This window comes from Triturus cristatus, chromosome 7 (assembly GCF_964204655.1).
Source record: "Triturus cristatus chromosome 7, aTriCri1.1, whole genome shotgun sequence".
NCBI classification, from domain to species: domain Eukaryota; kingdom Metazoa; phylum Chordata; class Amphibia; order Caudata; family Salamandridae; genus Triturus; species Triturus cristatus.
Window position 1 is genome coordinate 334,980,210 of NC_140590.1, and position 21,601 is coordinate 335,001,810.

Here is a 21,601-nt window from a genome sequence, read left to right on the forward strand (position 1 = left end):
ATTTAACTCTTTCTCCGAACCCGGAGCCATCCCTCCGGATCTCCTGAGGGCGACGGTCGCGGTAATCCCGAAACCTGGGAAGGACCGGGCCCTCTGCGGCTCGTACCGACCCATCTCGCTTTTAAATGTCGACCTCAAGCTGTACACGGGGATTCTCGCGTCCAGGCTGAGTCCACACCTCCCCGACCTGGTGGAGGCGGACCAGGCCGGTTTTGTGCCCGGCAGACAGACGGTTGACAACACCAAGAGGGTGACGCATGTTCTGGAGAAGGCCTCAAGGATCTCGGGGGAGCGGATGTTGCTGTCCGTTGATGCGGAGAAGGCCTTCGACAGAGTTCACTGGCCGTATCTTGAGCTGGTCCTCAAGAAATTGGGAATCGGCGATAAGTTCCGCACCATGGTCTTTAACTGCTACAAGCATCCTTCAGCGTCGGTGCGGGTCAACGGGTGTAGCTCCGGTGGCTTTGCCATCGAGCGCGGCACACGGCAGGGCTGCCCTCTTTCGCCGCTCTTGTTTGCCCTCTACATGGAGCCGTTTGCTCAGAGGATTCGTAATAATCCGGATGCTGTCGGGGTCCGGATGGGCCAGTACGTCCACACCGTCAGTCTCTACGCGGATGATGTCCTGCTGACTTTGGACGACCCTAGGAGGTCGCTGCCTGCTTGCCTCCGAGAGCTGGACGCCTTTGCGGGGGTGGCCGGCTTCAAAATGAATATGAGCAAGTCGATGGCATTAGACGTGTCCCTGGCTGCGGAAACCAGGAGGGATCTTCAGCGGCTCTTCCCCATGCAGTGGTCCTCGTCCACGGTGCCGTATCTGGGGATTCTGCTGGCGCCTACATTATCGGGGATGGTTACGGCCAATTATGCCTCCCTCAGCAGGAAGATCAAGGACGAGCTTGGCCGCTGGAACAAAGGCCTGCTGTCCTGGCTGGGGCGAATCGCGGCGGTCAAGATGACGGCGTTGCCCCAGATACTATATCTTTTCCGGGCCCTTCCGCTCCAACCCCCGGCGGGCTGGATACGACAAATGCAGGCTGACATCTCCCGCTTTGTCTGGCAGGGCCGCAGGCCACGCATGAAGAGGGTCCTCTCCACGCTTGCTCCGGAAGCGGGGGGGCTCGGCATTCCGGACCTCCGTAAGTACTTTCAGGCGGCACAGCTCCGCTATCTGGTGGAGTGGAGCAGGTGGGAGTCCGACAAACATTGGCTCTTCCAAGACCAGGCAGTGGCGGGCCGCACCTTACAAGAGGTTCCATTCCTGCGCCGCGCGCATCGCCCCCCTAATCTTTACGCTTCCTTTGTTACGCGGGTCCCCCTGCGGGTGTGGGACGCGGTCTGTGAGGCCCGGGGCCTTACCACCTTCCCTTCGCCGCTCACGCCCATTGCGGGCAACCCGGACTTCTCCCCAGGGATGGAGCCGGGGGTTTTCTCCCACTGGGTGCGGGCGGGCTGCAGGGCTCTCTTCCAGATCTATGGCCCGGAAGGAGTGGTTCCTTTTCAGCAACTCCGCCAGGAGTTCGGCCTGACGGAGCTGGACAGATTGCGCTACATGCAAGTTCGGCATTGGGCCCTCCAGCCCCAGGTGCGTGCCACCGCCGCCTGTCCAATTACACCGTATGAGAGGTGGTTGGCTACTCGGACCTCCGACGCTAAACTGATCACCGATCTGTACAAATACCTACAACCCCCGCCGTTTCACTATTACAACCCGGGGAGGGAGCGTTGGCACAGGGAATTGGGTAGGACACTCAGCCACAAGGAATGGGACAAAATTGCGTATCGGGCGCGGCACTCTGCATATCACACGGGCCTTACGGAGACCTTTACTAAGGTATCCACATACTGGTACTACACCCCGGAGAGACTGTATGAAATGCATAAACACACTGACAGGGGGTGCTGGCGGAGCTGCGGGCAGGAAGGTACCCTTACACACATTCTTTGGGATTGCCCAGTGCTGACCGCCTACTGGAAGGAAGTCTTGGACGAGGTGGATAAGCACTTTGGGATAGAGCTACCGCGACTCCCGGCGTATGTCCTGTTGGGCCTCCCCAATGACCTAATGTACCCACTGAAGTCCCGTAGGGGTAGGCAGATCGCAATCGCGCTGGGGTCTGCGGTTCAGAACATTCTAATCCACTGGCGCACAACCACCGTCCCCTCCATCACCGGTTGGTTGCATAGGCTCTGGCATGTGCTGGGGATGGAGAAGCTGTCGCTTACGGTTGCAGAAGAGATAGACCAATTTGAAGAGCTGTGGCAACCCTTTCTAGCGCTGCTGTCCACTGAATTCCGGGAGCTCACCTGCCTGAGGTATCTTAGGCTGCTCAGGCTGACGCCGCCGGTGACCCCGGCGGACTAGCTTACATATGAAACGGGGACCCCCCGGGGAGGGGGGGGGGTGCGGGGCTTCCTGGTTAGGATTACTCTGATGCGGGACCATAGGACGGGGGGGGGGGGGGGGGGGGGGGAAGTGTTGTTGTTTCGTTACTGGGAGGATGGGGGATGGGAGGGGGGGGATTGTGTTCTATTGAGGTGTTGATGGGGGGGGTTTTATTGTTTAGATTTGGGGTGTCGGATACGCGTGCGGGGATTCCACAGCTTGTATTTCTAGCCTTCATTTACTGTGTTTTTCCCCCTGACCCGCCGCGCTACCTATTGCCAACCCTCTGGAGTTGCACCCTTTTTCTTTGACTGTATTCCATGTATCCTGCCCTCCTATCCCCCTCCCCCATGGTTTGTTTTGTCTCAATAAAAACGTTTTAAACAAAAAAAAAAAAAACCTATGTCGCACATTAAATACAAAAAAGCAAGCATTCACCCGACGTGATAAAGAATATCATGCTTTAGTGAGAAAGCTGAAAAAGAATGATGCATGTGTTGTGCGTGATGCAGACAAAGGGGGCAATGTGGTCCTATGGGGCAAAGATCAGTACCTCAAAGAAGCATATAAGCAACTCAACAATAAGACAAATTATGTGAGAGTTAGCAAAGATGTGATGTCTGCCAGTCATGTTAAGTATAACGAGCTATTGCTGAATTGGTTTAGGCATTGATTGATTAGCAATGATGAATTGTCATTTTTGAAAATCAACTGTCCCACTACACCGGTTCTATACCTGATACCCAAAGTGCACAAAAGCATGGAAAATCCCCCGGGTAGGCCAATAATCTCGGCAATTGCTAGTGCCTTTGAAAACACCTCTAAGTATGTGGATTATTTTTTAGCACCCATGGTAAAAAAGCTCCCGTCCTTTATTCAAGACACAGGTGACTTTTTGCGTAAAATTTACGACATCCCATGGGAACCAGATTTTCTATTGATGACAATTGATGCCACAACTCTCTATACAAGCATCAGGCACATAGATGGCCTCAATGCTGTTAAACACTATTTGGGAGAGAGACCTTTGCAGTTATGGCATCATACCCAGATGCTGTTGACAATGATCTCCACCTGCCTTAACAATAACTTTTTTCTCTTTAATGGGGAACTATTCCATCAGATCTGCGGGACTGCGATGGGTACCTGCTTCGCCCCCAGTTATGCGAATTTGCATATGGGCTGGTGGGAGGAGCAGGTAGTCCAATCGAAGTTCCCCATGATGTGGCAGGAGAATGTGATGTTTTGGTGTCGTTACATTGACAATCTTTTTGTGGTATGGAAAGGATCCGTTGGGAGTGCAAGGGATTTTGTCAATGGATTACAGGTGAACGACCTAAATTTGAAACTAACACATGAGATCAGTGAGACCAATGTTAATTTTTTGGATGTAACAGTCTACATTGTTAACGGCAAACTGGAGACCAAACTATATCGTAAGGCAACAGATGGTAACACCTTACTACATGCCTCAAGCTTCCATCCAAAAAATCTAGTGAGAAGCATCCCCTATGGTGAATACCTTAGGGCAATGAGGAATTGCAGTAATGTCCAAGACTTCAACTTAGAACTAGGTTGTCTTAAGGGACGCTTTGCAGCCAGAGGATATCCTCAATCTTGGGTGAAAACAGCAATTTGCAAAGCACAGAAGACATCTAGGGAGGCAATACTCTTTGACAGGGGTCATAAAACAGGCACCCAAGCTACTACTAATGAAGATCAGTGTAGATTAATTACTAACTTCAATGCACAAGAGGGCAACCTACGTAAGATACTGCATAAACATTGGCACATTATTGCCAATGATCCAGTGCTTGGAAAGCAAGTAGGACGTAAACCTCTGATAACCTTCAGAAAAGCCAAATCATTAAAGCAATCATTGGTATCTAACATGCTGCCAATGTCCAAGGGGCAGACGTCTAGTACTTGGCTTAAGAGAAAGGAAGGATTTGTCAAGTGCATGAAATGTAAGGCCTGTATCCATGGCAAAAATACTTCGACTTTCACGGGAGGCCTATCATCCCATGAAAGTAGAATCAAGGGGTACTACTCTTGTAAAACTGAGTTCGCTGTCTACGTACTGCGTTGCCCATGTGGCTTGCGGTACGTGGGCAGCACAATTCTCCCTGTACATAAGCGTATCCTCCAGCACCTTAGGGCCATTAAAAATGGGGATAAAACCTACCCCGTGGCTAGGCACTTCGACACATACCATAAAAGGGACATCAAGGGTCTTGAATACTACGTAATTGATGCAGTCCCATTGAGCGCAAGGGGAGGTGATCGAGTGAAAAAATTGAGGCAATTAGAATCAAGTTACATCATTCGCCACAACTCCAAAATCCCTGAAAGTCTTAATATTGAGGAGGACTTTCACACACACTTATGATCCCACCTTTGGCGCACCTCCCTACCTGTATTTTAATTGTCACATTTATAAGCCTTAGAACTTATTTTTAACTAGCACAAGCACTTTACACATACTAGTATAATTCGGAAGTTGATATGATCAATTTGCACATGGGTTTATTACAGTGTCGAGCTTGCCCACTTGGGCTAGATACTTAGAACCGCAATTATAGAAATTCTGTCCACTGGGACTGTGAGGCGTACCCACTGGGGTGGTGATCGTTTTGAATTTACATTGAATATTTCTATAATGGTAATGGTTCTAACCTCTTCTAAAATTCTGTAATATTGGGAATTACAGCGCATTAATAGATGGTTAACCTTAGGACATGACGTTGTATTTACACTGTATTAACTGTTTGTAATTGAAACCGTGAGCGCACATTTTATTTGATTATGTTCCAAAACTACGAGTCTGTTAACACTTTTCATGCTTCAGTAGTTCTTCACTTGTCACGTGATCACTGTTTACTTTAAAATGGCTGAAATCTTTATCTCAATCGTTGGTGAACAAGCCTGCTTCGCAGGTGAAACGCGTTTAACGTTTTGAGCTGATTAAAGATTTTTGCGCAACAGACAAGGCGTCGACTTTCCTTTTTGGCAAAAGGATCCTTTATTCACATATACACATATATACATATTACACACAACAAACACACAATAATATACACATTAAGATAAATATACACATAACACAATCATTTACCTTAAACTGCCGCTCGATGCTCGTACCCCCTTCTTGTTCTGCAGTATGTCCTCACAGCCAACTCTCGCATCCCATTAAGACACTGTTCTAAAGCATCTTGATTGGCTGGACCAGGCTGGCTCCAAGCTCCAAAAGGCACTGTAGGCCTGTACCTGCTCTCCAACTCAGCTGTCCTAGACAGCAGGGTCGGAGAGGTTTGAATTACGCATGTCAGTTTGACCGTAGCAAGGTAGCCAGCCAAACCAACATACGCAATGCAAACTTAAGTGGCCACTCCTCACTGCTGCCAATCATTGTCATAGTGGTTCTGCCACCTTACAGCTTATCTTTTATGTCCCTCTTCAGGTGGGACTTTCAACATATGATTAAACAGTCAATGGATGGAAGTCTGCATCCAGGTTGTTTTCAGCCTGCAAATGACAGCTTTAGAAGGAAGGTGATCTGCTTACCAAACATCATGTGAACTTCTTTAATGCCACTGTCATCTCCTGATCCAGGTGCCTGGTGTATTGAGTGGCCTCAGTGATGAAGAAGCTTGGGAATATCCGTCTTCCCCTTACATGCACTTCCTTCTCCTATCTGGCCGTATTTGTTTATTTACTGCAGATCAGTATGAGCTGGTTCTACCAGTGGACATAGACATGAGTCACTCTGGTCAAATCCGGTCAGGACATTGTGGAGACCACTGCAGAAGTATGTTAGCAGGAATTCTCCTACCACCTCCCACCCCTCCATGGGGCGACCTTTCATTGTGGATTCTCTGTTGTGCAAACATTAAGAGATTAAGGCAGTTCCTCGCCCTTGATAAAAGACATTTTGTGGTTGTGGTGCACCACCCTTCACCAGGACTAGATGCTGTGTATATCCCTGCCCACCCTCCCCAGTCTTCTAACAGCTTTTGCTGTTGTCTGGAACACTTCCGTGAATAGCACTAATCAGCCTTCATTGGGGAAAATCCCATTAAAATATCATCATATGTGCTCACCTATATATCCTAGATCTTGAATAACATCTCTAGGATATAGAGGCCTCTAATCAATACTTTGGGCCACATTTACACTTTTTTTATGCAGTGCAGCAATTGTTTCAAAAAATGAGAGTAACATAGAGATCTGTTTATCTCTACCTTTGGGGTGGCGCATATTAGGACGCCTTGCACCACGCACACATCCTTGCATTATAGTGCTAGGGTATGTGATGGCTAGCAGATGATTTGTACTACAAGGGAATATTTCTAGACTATGCTTAGACAAAATGTAATCCTATTCCAAGCTTGTATGGGTGCTGTACAGTGTAGAAAACATCCAAAGCTGGAAAAGCTTGAGAAAAAGAAACTTTTCCTCAAAGTTACTCCTCCCTCAATGAGGTGTAAATGTTTGGTGCAAAGCTCCATCTACCTTTGTTAGTAGCTAGAGCTTTGCATCAAAAACCATGAGTGGTTGCATGGGAACATGCATGTACAAACCATGGTACATCCCCTTGAGGCAAAGTATCACAAAATAGAGGATAGTTCTAATTGGCGTTACTTTAGGTCTACTTTGTAGATTTGAGCTGCAAATGAAATCCATATACAAAATTTTACACAAAAGACTGGTGCATCACTGTTGACCCAGCGCAAAGTACGTATGTCTGTATATGGTATTTCTATAGGGCGAACCTAGCAAAAAGCCAGTGGAGCACTGTACATACATACAAAGTATTAGTAAATCTGGGTCTTTAAATCTTGTCTCTGAAGCAAGAGCTGGCAGGATTAATTAGATAGCCAGCTCCCACTCCAAGCCTGCTTTACACTTTCATACATGTTTCAGTTCTAGCTGGCAGGAATGAGTACAGAATAAACACTAACCTTTTCCAGGGGCCTATGAATATTAAATTCCTATGAAAACAAGTCAAACCAGTGTGCAAACTCAGTGTACCGTTTTAGATCACCCAAGGGACGAAAATACCCTCTCTTGAAATGAAAGGCCCGCTACCTCAATTTCTGCATCGACACGTTTTGATAACAGTGCAGATCTATATTATAAAAATTGAAGGGGTTCTCTAAGTGGCACATGCCAGACATACACATGATGGTGGTAATGTTTTCACAGTTCCTGTAGCGAATCCCTAATCCAATACGTGTATGTGTGACAGTCCTCAAGATCAAGTTTTTATTTTTCTTGTAAATGTTGTGCTTTACTACCCTATGTAGAATCTTATTCCCACTTCTGCCTATCTTAGCCATTGACGGTCTGTGATGAAGCCTTTAGAGACATTAACAAGAAGCATTGTAAAGAGAAGAACAACCCTGGAAAGACCTTTCATTTCATGAAATATATATTTAGGGTGACATCTATGCACATCATTCCTCAAAGCGTGTTGCAATAGAAGAAAAGTATATCTGTATTATCCTCAATGGTCCCCAGCATCCACATACCCAAAACCATACTTGCACAAGCCATGAGTCACAAGTTCAGGCTGATCGCCATGGACCACAAGTTGCAGATGGTCATCACCGTAGCGGGAAGAACAAGCCAGGTGTTGTGGGCTGTTGTCACTGTAGCATGAAGAGCTGGTTGGTCGTCATGGACGGTTGTTGCTGGAGCTTCATATCAGATCTCGCATTGCTTGTCATTGCTAGCAGTTGATGTCGCACGAAGAGCAGGTCTTCAACGGAGCTTCGCGCTCAGTGTAAGACGGCATACTTTTTTATGAAGGAGGAGATTGTATTCAGATTTTTTAAACATTATTTTTTGCATTTGATGCCCTTGATGCTCTCCGTTCACCCTGATTGTCACCACTAGACGATCCACTACCAAATAGTAGGAGGAAGAGCAGGCAGGCTCATCCTGGGCTGTTTTGTCATATGAAGCTCCTTGAGATTCGTACGACGACCACTACCCTTGTCCTCCATCTGCCATAAAAGCAGCTGCTGTTACTCCATGGGAGCGGAGGAGCCACGCCCCCACACTGCTGGGCAGAAAGCATCAAAAATGAAATGGTAATAAAATGATTTTAGTACCATTTTATTTTTGACAGTTCCTGCCAGCAAACGGAGTGCGAGTTCAGAGTGGGGCCAGTGCGTGACTGCTGCCTATGATTGGCTTGATTGATAATCTCAATGGGGTAACCCAGTAATGCGCAGAACCTGGGGATAGGTACACTATAGGAACAGTGGTTCTGCCACCTTACAGCTTATCTTTTATGTCCCCTTTGGGTGGGACTTTCAACATATGATTAAACAGCACTACACTGAAAATAAATGACAATTTAAATTGAAAAAATTATTTTGTATTTGAAAAAAGTATTTAATAAATTAGCGACAATAACCTAACAACATTATTCAACATTCACGACAAATACACGTGAATATTTACAATAGTGACATATCAAGGTGAAAGATTGTGACTATACAGATCACAATACTACACCATTTTTACAAAAAACACAAAAACATGAAACATCAATTTTTCTTGATTTAGTTATATTACGAGCAACCCAAAAGCACCCTAGCAAGACCTTTTCTATTGTATGGGTCTTACTGGGCAAAAATGCTAGATCAGGAACATCGATGTTTTGACCCCTAGTTACGTGTTCGTGTCAATAACATCACTGTGGGGTCTTCTTCAGGACAAATTAACTGATGTGAAGGCCCTGTTTAGAAGAAAGAAGAAATATGACTAGTTTTAGACATCAGTTGTGCAAACATTGTTAAGAGATTAAGGCAGTTCCTCTCCCTTGATAGAAGACATTTTGTGGTTGTGGTGCATCACCCTTCATCAGGACTAGATGCTGTGTATATCCCTGCCCACCCTCCCCAGTCTTCTAACAGCTTTTGCTATTGTCTGGAACACTTCAGTGAATAGCACTAATCAGCCTTCATTGGGAAAAATCATCCCAATAAAATATCATCATATGTGGTCACCTATATATCCTAGATCTTGAATAACATCTCTAGGATATAGAGGCATCTGTGGTCATGTGATTTATATTGTAGGAATAATAGCCCCTACTACTATCTGAGCGTGGCACGTCGGAGATGAGTGCTTTTTTTGGGTTTTTATATTTCTAAACCACGCAAGCACACAGTGGTGGTTTGGTGACTCAAGATTTACCTATATAGTTTTTACGTATGAATTATTTTTCAACACAGATTCACGGGGAGCCTGTGTGCCCCTGAATACTAGAAAATCTATTTGGAAACTTTATTTGATTCCTTGAAACTATTGACACGGCAGGTAGAATCTATACACATATAATCATTATCCTTCTGAATCTGTTTATGTAAAGTGCCACTAACAGGTATTCATATTTATGTTAGGATCAAGATACCTCTGGTATGTTTGGAATCCTTCTGTGCTAATTGACAGAGCAAACCGTGCAATCCATTGCGCTTCTTGATTTATTTTTAAAGGTGAGCTCATTCTCCAGGCTCCTACTTTTTAAAATTTTCTTTATAACGCAGAATCGACAATGAAAGGTGGCCCCATGGAGGGGTGAGAGGTGGTAGGAGAATCCCTGCTTACATACTTCTGCAGTGGTCTCCACAATGCCTTGACAGTATTTGACCAGAGTGACCCATTGCCATGTCCACTTGTAGAATCAGCTCTCACTGATCTGCAGTAAATAAACAAATACGGCCAGATAGGAGAAGGAAGTGAATGTAAGGGGAAGACGCATCTTCCCAAGCTTCTTCATCACTGAGGCCACTCAGTACACCAGGCACCTGGAGCAGGCGATGACAGTGGCATTCAAGAAGGGCACATGATGTTTGGAAAGCGGATCACCTCCCTTCTAAAGCTGTCATTTGTAGCTGCAAATAACCTGGATGCAGACTTTCATCTATTGACTTTTGAAACCTGGTGAAATATGATCGGGGAAGCATCGCGCATTCTGAGCTTGCACCCTCAGCAAGTGTGTGCTCTTAGTGTACAATTTAAGATAGTGTGGTTGTAGCATACCTGTAAAATTCCGCACCCCGCGCTATTGCAAATTGCGGATGTGCTATTGCTGCACTTGTTTTTTTTTTTTACTAGGCTTGGAATCACCCCAGTCATTGCTCATTCCTTTTGGTAATTGCTATCTGATCAGCTCCTCCTTGTAAATTAGCTGCATGTGATCTATGGCAACAATTGCTATTGTACTCATTTTTTCCCTTCGGTGTTCTCTTGTTCATATTTTGCGCCTACTTTTTGGTTCGTCTCATCCATATAGCACATAGGCCCCTGCTTCATTTAGTAGAAACCATTTGTAACTTGCCAATTAGAATTTCCAACATTGTTTTCGGGGCCTAGGGCAACAACAACCTTTCGATAAAAAGTATGGAGCAACATTGTATTAATTTAAAATGTTAGCTGACCTGTGCCCTGGAAGATCACCTTGCTGTTCCAGCCTGTTCATTACAGTGCTGGATGGACTGCGAGTCTGTCCTCCCTCGCGGAGTCCTGCGTCAACACGTCCTTTTCTCAGCCTGATCCCCTCTGCTCTCTTTCAATGGCTCCTTAAATCAATCACAGGCTTATTTCTCCAGCACTGCTCTCGCGCAATTCAATTTAAAGAGCTTTATTGGCATAAAGTTGTGTTGTACAGATATTGCCTAAGTCGGTACACGGAAGGCAGCAGGAGAGGGGAATTGAAGTCGTTAAAATAAATTCTCCTGCCTGCTTGTCTGCTAGGTCAGCTGTCTGCCTGCTTGAAGGGCGACGACCAGCAGGGGGCAGCTTTAAGACAGGATGGCATTCTGAGATTCTCGCTTTTCATCCACCGAAAGCCGAGATTCGTCCTCCGCAGCTTTAAGTGAAAAGCGTTTTACCATTTATGACAGCTTAAAGAAACCTCTGACTTGTTTCCCTTTTGCCTGCTCCCTCTGTCACCCTCGCGGTTGTATGTCACAACAGCCAAGGAAAGAAATATTGTGCTACAAACGTATGGGAGCCAGAATATCGACTACAAAACTATCTTGAAAGGTAGTATATAAATACCTTCAAGGTATGTAGGAGTTAAGAATAGTAACTATAGCAATAAGTAAGAATAGTACATCTATAATTACCTATATTTACTTAGCTTCAAGGCGTACATAGGAGGTTCACTGTAGATTTGTATTTTTTTTTATATATGATTACCTTCGCTATAGTTTGAGTCTCCCCATCTCTCTTGATCCCTGTAGCCCTGCTCCGCATATTTTCGCTCCAGCGTGCTCTCCTGTCTCCCTTTGCACATCTCCCCCTCCCCCCTTTTTCTTCTTAACTCACTCTTCATTTCCTTAGCCTCTGTCTCCCTCGCCCATCTCCGAAGCATCCTTTTGCTCCTGTTGCTGTCTCTCATAGACTGCACCCATGTCACACACTGGAGGATGGCACTCTGTGTGTGATCAGAACATGAGTGCCTTAGACACATCTTTGCATGACCAAGCAACGTTTCGGTGTGTGAATCTGTGTATTGCAGTATGTGAACACTGCTGTGCATGTGACTGACTCCAGTCCAAACATATGTTTCTTCCATGCAGCTTGTGCTGGGGAACAGAGGTCTTCTTAGGGGAAGACCATCAATCGTTGAAGAATAAGTAAAGCAAACAAAGAAATAAATAACTGAAAGGAGGGCAGGTTTGAGCAGGATGGGAGGATTGTTGTCCTGGTACCCAAGACTGCAATATCACCCAATTAAATATCAGACATCAACTGTGGTATTGTACCTGGAAGTATGAGAGTATGTCTTTCATGTTCATTATGACTTGTGTAATTATTTCCATGTGTTTGAGCGCACACATTCCCTCGAGAAAGGCTTTTGTAAAGCTGAATGCGTTGTGTTTGTTGCACCGAATACAGTATGATATCACAGCGGAGTGCTGTTTTCAAGGCTATATGTATATTTAGATATCTATATAGCCTTGGAGCAAGCAAAAAAACACATTGAAAACAGCACTCCAAACAAATAATCGGTGCAACAAACACAAGGCACCAAGGCCATATACTTGAGTGTGCGTGTGTGTGTGTATATGTATATATATATACATATACATGAGCGAAATCCTTGTACACAGTTGATCTCCAACTCGATGCACAGGAACGGACACCTCATCCAATTCAAAATTAAAGTGCTTTTATTCAGGTAATATTCATTGCTGATACAAAGGCTAATGCCTTACGTCCATGATGCGCTTCGACCGCTAAAACACGGTCTTGATCACATGTATATATATGTGTGTGTTTACACACACACACACATACACACACACACACACCCCTCCCCCAGCCTTGGAGCAAGCATAAAAACCATCGCTCCACGGCTCAGTGTTGGAAAACATCTGAGACTCCTGTGCTAGTGACATCAATGCTTGTTGGAAAAAAGCTGAATTTACAATGAACACAGAAGGAATACATCGATCTGATGCAAAATTAAAAAGCAGGTGAGACTTTGTAATAAGGAGCTTCGATAAAGGCGAGAACATATTGTTATGGCCTTTATGTATGTAGATGGAAGAGGCTTATAAGCAGCTGAATGAGGAGACATGTTGTGCTGCAGTCACAAATCAAGCAGTGAGCGAAGCCACGATCAAGTATCAGATGGAGCTATTGGAATGCTATAATGTGAGACTATGAAGCCCATGAGAGCAGTTATTTTTACAAAATGACCATCCAAGAATGCCTGTTTTTCACTTGACTCCTAAAGTACACAAGCATGTTAGCAATTTTCATGGACGTCCAATCATATCGACCATTGACAATACATTTGAGAATACTTCCAAATCTGTAGACAGCATTTTACAAGATCATGTTAAAAATCTACCCTCATATATTCAAGATACTGGTAACTTATTGGAGATGCATATTTGATGTCCCATGGGAGGAAGGATATTTACTCATGTCAATTGATGTAACATCATTATATACGAGTATACTTCATGATGATGGACTTGGAGCTATTTTCCATTTTTTAAACGTGAGTCCCTGAAGCTCTTTAAACAGACATCAGTGATGTCATGAGTGATGTCACTTACCATGTCATGAGTGATGTAATATGTGAGGTCATAAGCAGTGCAGTTCGGGGGTGCGAGTTATAGTTAGCTCAGCTATAACTGCTGAATTTCACAGATTTTGCACGAGTGAAACCTGAGCCTAACTATAACGTCCCTGTAATCTTTGGTTTTTTCAGTGAATTTCCAAGTTTAAAAAAAAATTCCATTTCCTAACTATAACGTCCCTGTAACAAGTTGGCTTTTTCAGTGAAAAAAATGTTATTTATTTATATATATATATATGTATATTCACTGAAAAAAACATAGGTTTCAGGGGCTTTATAGTTAGCTGGACATGTCACTCATACAAAACCATTGAAATTCCCCCGTTATAGTTGGTTCAGCTAACTATAACTCACGCGCCCACAATGCACTGCTGATGACGTCACATATTACATCACTCATGGCATGGGCAGTGACATCACTCATGACATCACTGATGACATCTCAAATGACATCACTGATGACATCATCCAGTGAATGTGTGTTTTTCTGTAAATGAAATATGTTTTATATATGTATATCTCAAGCTCGATGGAAGAATAAATAGGTAAATAAGTGTGTAAATGGATGATTTTTTTTGTAAAATTGATCGTATAACGGACTGATTAAATGTATTTTAGTGAATACATGGGTTAGCGAGTAATGTTTAAATATGTAAATATCTGTATCAGTCTCTCACTTTGTGTATAATTGGCTGCATGGGTTGGTGAGTAGCTGCATGAGTGTCTATATGGGTTATTAGTTGGTTTTTTGAGTAGTAGTATGAGTGTCTGAGTGTCTGTATGGTTCGGTGGGGGTATTACTTAGCGCATAGATGCATGAATGAGTGACTCACTGTTTGTATGTGTTTTGAAGAGAGCATGTGTGCAGGACTGTATGGGTGGATGAGTGTGTGTATGGGTGTGTTAGTGAGTGAATGACTGTCTCAATAGTGTCTTTATGAGTAACTACATATGTTTTAAACTAGCATATGTGAGTATTGGTGTATATAAGTGAGTATATGTGAGAGTGAGAGATTGGAAGAGTTCCTGTATAAATAAGTATGTGTTACTATAAGTGATTGTTTAAGAGAGTAAGTATGTGTACGTTTCTGTAGTAGTAAGTGTAGAGGTGTGTGTGTATAACGGTATAGGGAAGTAAATGGATGTTTGATTCTTTATTAACATGAGTGACTATGTGTCTGAGTAACTATGAATGAGTGGCGGTGTGTAACAGGATGTTTAGGTGTATGAGTACATATGATGAGTGAGTACATGTATGAGTGACTATATAGGACTGTTGGTGAATGAGTGGATGTGTATGTAGATCTTGGAATTACTGAATAGGTTGTAGTAACTGGTATTGGTATGTCCATTTTTTTGCAATTTCTATTTTTGAATGTGTGTATCAAAGGTTATATTAGGGTGAGAGGAGGTCTGCCAATCTATCACAAGGATGATGTCATCAGTGATGCCATTTGAGATGTCATGAGTGATGTCACTGACCATGTCATGAGTGATGTAATATGTGACACCACCAGCAGTGCATTGCGGGCGCGCATGTCATAGTTAGCTGAACTAACAATAACGGGGGAATTTCAATGGTTTTGTACGAGTGAAATGTCCAGCTAACTATAACGCCCCTGAAACCTATGTTTTTTTCAGTGAATTTCTAAGGTTTTTTAAATACTAATTCCTAACTATAACGTGCCTGAAACCTATGTTTTTTTCAGTAAATTTCAAAAGTTTTTTAAATGCTAACTTCTACCTTTAACGTAACTGAAACCTATGGTTTTTTTAAGTGAATTTCAAAGCTTTTTTAAATGCTAGTTTCTAACTATGCCTACAGAGGTAGGATATGTGAAGAAAGAAGAAAAAAATACACAGAAAGAAGAAAAAGAAATGCAGAAAGAAGCAACAGAAGTCCTCCAAGACGAAGAAAAGTGCAGGAAGAAGGAAGACGTGCAGAAAGAACAAACAGAGGAGCAGAAAGAGACCTTTGTTGCAAAATCATCCTTTACCCTCAACTTTTTCAGATGGGTACCGGTGGTAACTGACTCTGACTAACCAGTCCAAGAGCCAGTGCTAAGCTAAAAGACACTTAGAATACAGTTAAAACACCTACATACACTAGGGAACACTATGCATTGGGGTACCCCTGTTATTAGCATGACCTCCTCTGTAAGCCCCTAGTATATAATAGGGCAGGGGGATTAAAACTACCTCTTAAAACGCACCACAGGGCGCGTTTGCACACTGGTGAACAGAGGGGGGAGCTGAGCTGACATGTGCAAACACACCCTGTGGCCGTTTTCATTTGGAGGATAAAGTCCCCTTGAATCCTGAGTGTCCCTTGGGTACAACTAACCCATCAGGTATCTCTAGTTAGCACCACAGAGCTGCGTTGCAGAAAAAATGGGCGCGGCCTGGACCACCTCTCTGCAGCGCTGTGCAGTAGCGCTTACTGGAAGCACCTGGTGCACTAGGTGGCCCCCATGGGCCCTCAGTATTGAATGGGAATTATTTCCCCAACTTGAAACGCGCCATAGGGCGTGGTTGCACATGTCACCTCATGCCCCGTCCCCTCCCTTCCCTACTGTGTAAACAAGCCCTGTGGCCGTTTTAAGTTGGGAGATTAACTCCCCTTGAATCCTGAGGGTCCCTCGGGGCAAATTAGCCCACTAGATACATCCAGTAAGCACCATTGCAGAGAGGTGTAAAAAGGGGCACAGCCTGTACCACCTCTCTTCAACGCAGCGCAGTGGCACTTACTGGAAGCACCTGGTGGGATAATTTTCCCTCAGGGTCCCTCAGGATTGAAGGGGAATTATTTCCCCAACCTAAAACGCGCCCCAGGGCGTGTTTGCACACGTCACCTCAAGCCCCGTTCCCTCCCTTCACTATTGTGTAAATGTGCCCTGTGGCCGTTCTAAATTGAGAGATTAAGTCCCCTTGAATCTTAAGGGTCCCTAGGGTCAAACTAGCCCACTAGGTACCTCCAGTAAGCGCCACAGAGCTGCGTTCCAGAGAGGTGTAAAAAGGGGCGTGGCCTCTGAACACCTGTCTGCAACGCAGCTCCCTGGCGCATACTGCAGATACCTGTTGGGCTAGTTGGCCCTTAGGGACCCTCAGTATTCAAACAGAATTAATTCCCCAACTTAAAACGTGCCACGGGGTGCGTTTGCACAGTGGTGAAGGAAGGGGGTGTGGCCTGAGTTGACTTGCCTACAAACACGCCCTGTGGCGCGTTTTAAGTTAGCAAATTAATTCCTTCTCAATCCTGGGGGTCCCTGGGGGCCAACTAGCCCACCAGGTACCTCCAGTATGCGCCAGGGGGCTGCGTTGCAGAGAGGTGTTCAGAGGCCACGCCCCTTTTTACAACACTGCAACACAGCTCTGTGGCGCTTACTGGAGGTACCTGGTGGGCTAGTTGGCCCCCAGGGACCCTCAGGATTGACGAGGAATTCATTCCCCAACTTAAACCGCTCCACAGGGTGTGTTTGCACACATGTGAACTCAGGCCCCGCCCCCTACCTTCACCACTGTGCAAACGTGCCCCGTGGTGCGTTTTAAGTTGGGGAATTAACTCCCCTTGAATCCTGAGGGTCCCTGGGGTGCAACTAGCCCACCAGGTACTTCCACTAAGTGCCACAGAGCTGCGTTGCAGAGAGGTGTAAAAAGGGGCGTGGCCTCAGAACATCTCTCTGCAACGCAGCCCCCTGGCACATACTGGAGGTTCCTGGTGGGCTAGTTGGCCCCCAGGGACCCCAGTATTCAAGGAGAATACGTTCTCCATCTGCAAACGCGCCAGGGGGCGTGTTTTCAGAATGATGAAAGGAGGGGGCGTGGCCTCCGGCGCGATGCCGGTCTTTTTTTTTTTAAGAAAGGGGGCTGTGCAACCCCCCTTCCTTTTCTATTTTTTTGGCCCTGGGGACCCCATCCCCCAGGGCCTGCCCCCTAATTTAAAAAAAAAATGTGGAAGGGGGCCGCGTGGCTCCCTTCCTGAGGCTTTATTGGCCCCGGGGACCCCATTCCCCGGGGCATGGCCTTTTTCTTTTTTAAACTGTACTGTTGGGGAGGGGGGCCGTGTGGCCCCCCTCCCGGGCCACTTATGGCCCCGGGGACCCCACCCCCTGGGGCCGGCCTTTCTAATTTTTATTTTATTTTTTTACTTTTGGGGAGGGGGGCCACGTGGCCACCCTCCCAGGCCACTTGTAGCCCCGGGGACCCCATCCCCTGGGGCTTGCCCTCTCTGTTGGAGGCCGTGGGGGGGTCCCCAATCCCCCCACGGTCCCAGCCATCTCCTCGCATCCTGCGGGAGCCGGCACTGCTTTTCCACATGGGGAGCATCTAACATACTGCTCCCCATGTGGAAAAGCAATCTGCTTTGCTTCATTGAAGTGAGAGCAGGTTTCCCTGTTCTCGCTTCAATGAAGCAAAGCAGTTTGCAATGACAGGGTGGGAGCGGCGAGGCTCCCGCCCTGTCATTGTAAACTACTGTGTCCCGGGGGTAGGCACCCCGGGACACTGCATGAGCCGGCCCTGGGGGGTGGCGGTCCCCAGGGCCATCAATGGCTCCAGGAGGGGGGCCGCGCGGCCCCCTCCTCACATTCTCATAGCCCCGGGGGGTGGTGGTCCCCGGGGCTGGGGGGTCCATCATGGACCCCCCAATCTAAATATTTAGAGCCCCGGGGAAGTGGCGGTCCCCGTGGCGTGTGGGGGGGGGGCTTGAGCCCCCCCACACTGGGTATTTTTTTTTTAAGCCCCAGGGGGTGGGGGTCCTTGGGGCTGCGGGGGGCCGTGAGCTCCCCATCATTATTTTCCGAAAGTCCCGGCGGTGGCGGTCCCCGGGGCTGGGGGGCCTGGGAGCCCCCCCGCACATCATTTTTTAAAGCCCTGGGGGGTGGCGGTCCCCAGGGCTGGGGGGGCCTGAGAGCCCCCCAACATACTTTAACGAAGCTCCAGGGGGTGGCGGTCCCCGGGGCTTCGGGGGGCCTTTGAGCCCCCCACCCACTTATATTGAAGCCCCGGGGGTGTCGATCCCCGGGGCTGGGGGGGCCTGAGAGCGCCCCACCTAATTCCAAGAAGCCCCGGGGTGGCGTTCCCTGGGTCTGGGGCTCCCCTCTGGGCCTCCCTTTACATATTAAGTATTGCCCCTGGGATTTGGCCCCCCGGGAGCTAATTAACAACTAAGCGCAGGAGTCCGTGCTTTGTTTTTATTTAATTTTGGCAGAAATTCGCGCTGGGTGCGTGAATCTCGCCTTTTAAAAATTTTTTTTGCCCTAAGCAGGCCTTGGGGGTCAGGGTGTTTCTACCCTGCCCCCTTTTTGCGTTCTGCGCGTTTGATTTTCTGCTTTCTTGTGCCTCGGTTCTACCGAGGCACAAGATGGCTGCCAACACTTCCTGGTCTGAAGTGTTGACAGCCAATTAGCATACAGGGTGCGCGGATCCAGCGGGGCCATAGATATATATGTGATTTTGATTTAGATTTTCTCAGGAACTACTAAACGGATTTACACCATTTAAGCAAAAGGCACGACCAAGGTCTACCTTTCTGCCAAATTTGGAGTAATTCCGTTCAGCAGTTCGGGTTGTAGCTGCGACTAAAGGTTCCTATGGAAAATTGCATGGGGAAAACACGTTTTGGGACCCCTCTTTTTTCTCAGCCCCCGCTTGACGAATCACCCCGAGACTTTCAGGATAGGAGCGGACCAGAGCGGGCCACGAGTTTTGAAAATTTCGCTAAGATTCGTCAACCGTCGCCAAAGTTATTCCAAATAGAATGTTGCAAATTTACCATGGATAATAGGTCCTAACTATAACTACCTACTGGCGACCGCCAGTAGGTAATATATATATATATATATATATATATTACCTACTGGCGGTCGCCAGTAGGTAGTTATAGTTAGGACCCCTTTTCCATAGGAAATCCGCAACATTCTATTTTGAATAACTTTGGCGCCGGTCGACGAATCCTCGCGAATTTCTCAAAATAGGTGGGGCGCTACGCTCTGCTCCTACCCTGAAAGTCTCGGGGGGATTCGTCAAGCGGGGGCTGAGATAAAAGGGGGGTCCCAAAACGCGTTTTTCCCATGCATTTTTCCATAGGACCTTTAGACAGGGCTACAGCCCGAACGGCTGAACAGAATTACTAGAAATTTGGCAGAGAGGTAGTCCTCAGGTCAAGGAAGTGCCTTTTGTAGGTTTGGTGTAAATCTGTTCAGTAGATTCTGAGAAAATAGCCTTTAAATCAATATATATATCTGAGCCAGCTTACGGTACGCTTACCGTAAGCTTACCGTACGCGTACGGTGGCGTGCGCGAGCGCGATTCTGATTGGCTCTTAGATCTTAGTAAACATTCGAAACAGCCGAAACCAGGAAGCGGCGGCCGCCATTTTCTTTCTCGTACTGAGAGCTAGGTTGTTAAATAAAACCAATAAACATATAAAGGGGCTGTTTAGACAGCTCCCACACACATAGCCATGTTGAGGGAGTCCCCAAAGACCCCCCAAGGCCAAAAATGCCATTTTTTTTTTTCGCTAATTTCGCCGATTATGCTTACCGTACGCGTACGGTAAAAAATGTAAAAAAAAAAAAACACTATCCACACTCTCCCCACCCCCTGTGCTTTTGGTGGCCGCAGGCCACCTAATGTGCAGGGCTTATTGGAGGTGTGAAAAACCACAATATTTTAAACAAAAATATTAAAAGAAAAAATTAACAACACTCTCTCCACCCCGTGTGCAAATGGTGCCCGAAGGGCACTATTTGTGCATGGCTTATAAAAATTACGAAAAATTAAAATATTACCTTTCAAAACGAAGTGCATCATATGTCCTCCATGTGCGCACGGTGCGCGAAGCGCATCGTGCGTACATGGCCCATCTAGCGTAACGTGGGCACGCGGTGCGCGTAGCGCACACCGTGCCCACCGTGCGTGCACGGCACTAACTGCGTAAAGTGGGCGCGCGGTGCGCGAAGCGCACCGCGTGCTTACTGTGCGCGCACGGTGCGCGAAGCGCACCGTGCGCGCACGGAACGAACTGCGTTAAGTGGGCGCACACGCCACGAATGGCGTAAAGTAACTTAGCATTTAAAAAACCGTACAAATTCACTGAAAAAACCATAGGTTTCACACACGTTATAGTTAGGAATTAGCATTTAAAAAACCTTGCAAATTCACTGAAAAAACCATAGGTTTCACACATGTTATAGTTAGCGGAAATTTTACTGATAAAAAACCAGTGAAATTCCCCCGTTATAGTTAGTGTAGGCAACTATAACTCACGCGACCTTAATCTTCTGCTGATGACATATGTGTCTTTATGAAAAAAAAATATTTGAAATATATGTATAGCTAAAAATGTATGGAAGAAGACATGGGCAAATAAGTGTCTAAATACAGTATTAGCATCAGCAGAGGATTGCGGTCGCGTGAGTTATAGTTGCCTACACTAACTATAACGGGGGAATTTCACTGGTTTTTTATCAGTAAAATTTCCGCTAACTATAACATGTGTGAAACCTATGGTTTTTTCAGTGAATATATATATATATATATATATATCAGTGTAGGGGTGTATCATGCTATTTATTAAAAAAATGAAGTACTTACCTGTGTGGTAATGTACAGTGTTGTAAGTGTACCTTTTCAAGAGCCTGTGTGGTACTTAGTTGCATGGTAAAAAGGTCATGTGTGATAAAAATGACATTTAGATGCCCTAATACAATAGCAGGTCTGTAAAGATGTACAACTCCTCCTGCATATAGTCCCTGCCTCTGATCTCCTTCAGTTACAGAAAAACATATGTTTCATTTGAGGTGTTTTGCCTGGAACTCAACAAACCGTGAATAAAGACGGCTCCTTTGTGACCCTGCTGAGTAGCATTGCTGCAGGCACTTCTTCCTCATCATTACCACTCCATCAGGCAGCAGCGAGTACTTTCACCACATTCTCCAGGGCATACTGCAGGCATGCCTCTGTTACAGGTAGTTGTTCCATTCAATGATAATGGTCAGCCCCAGCAGCACATGCCCCAGTGCCACTTAGAGGTGCTAGCTCATGGATGTTTGTTGGCATGGACTGGTGCAGGAGTGCGGTAGTTCTGTCTGCTGAACAGG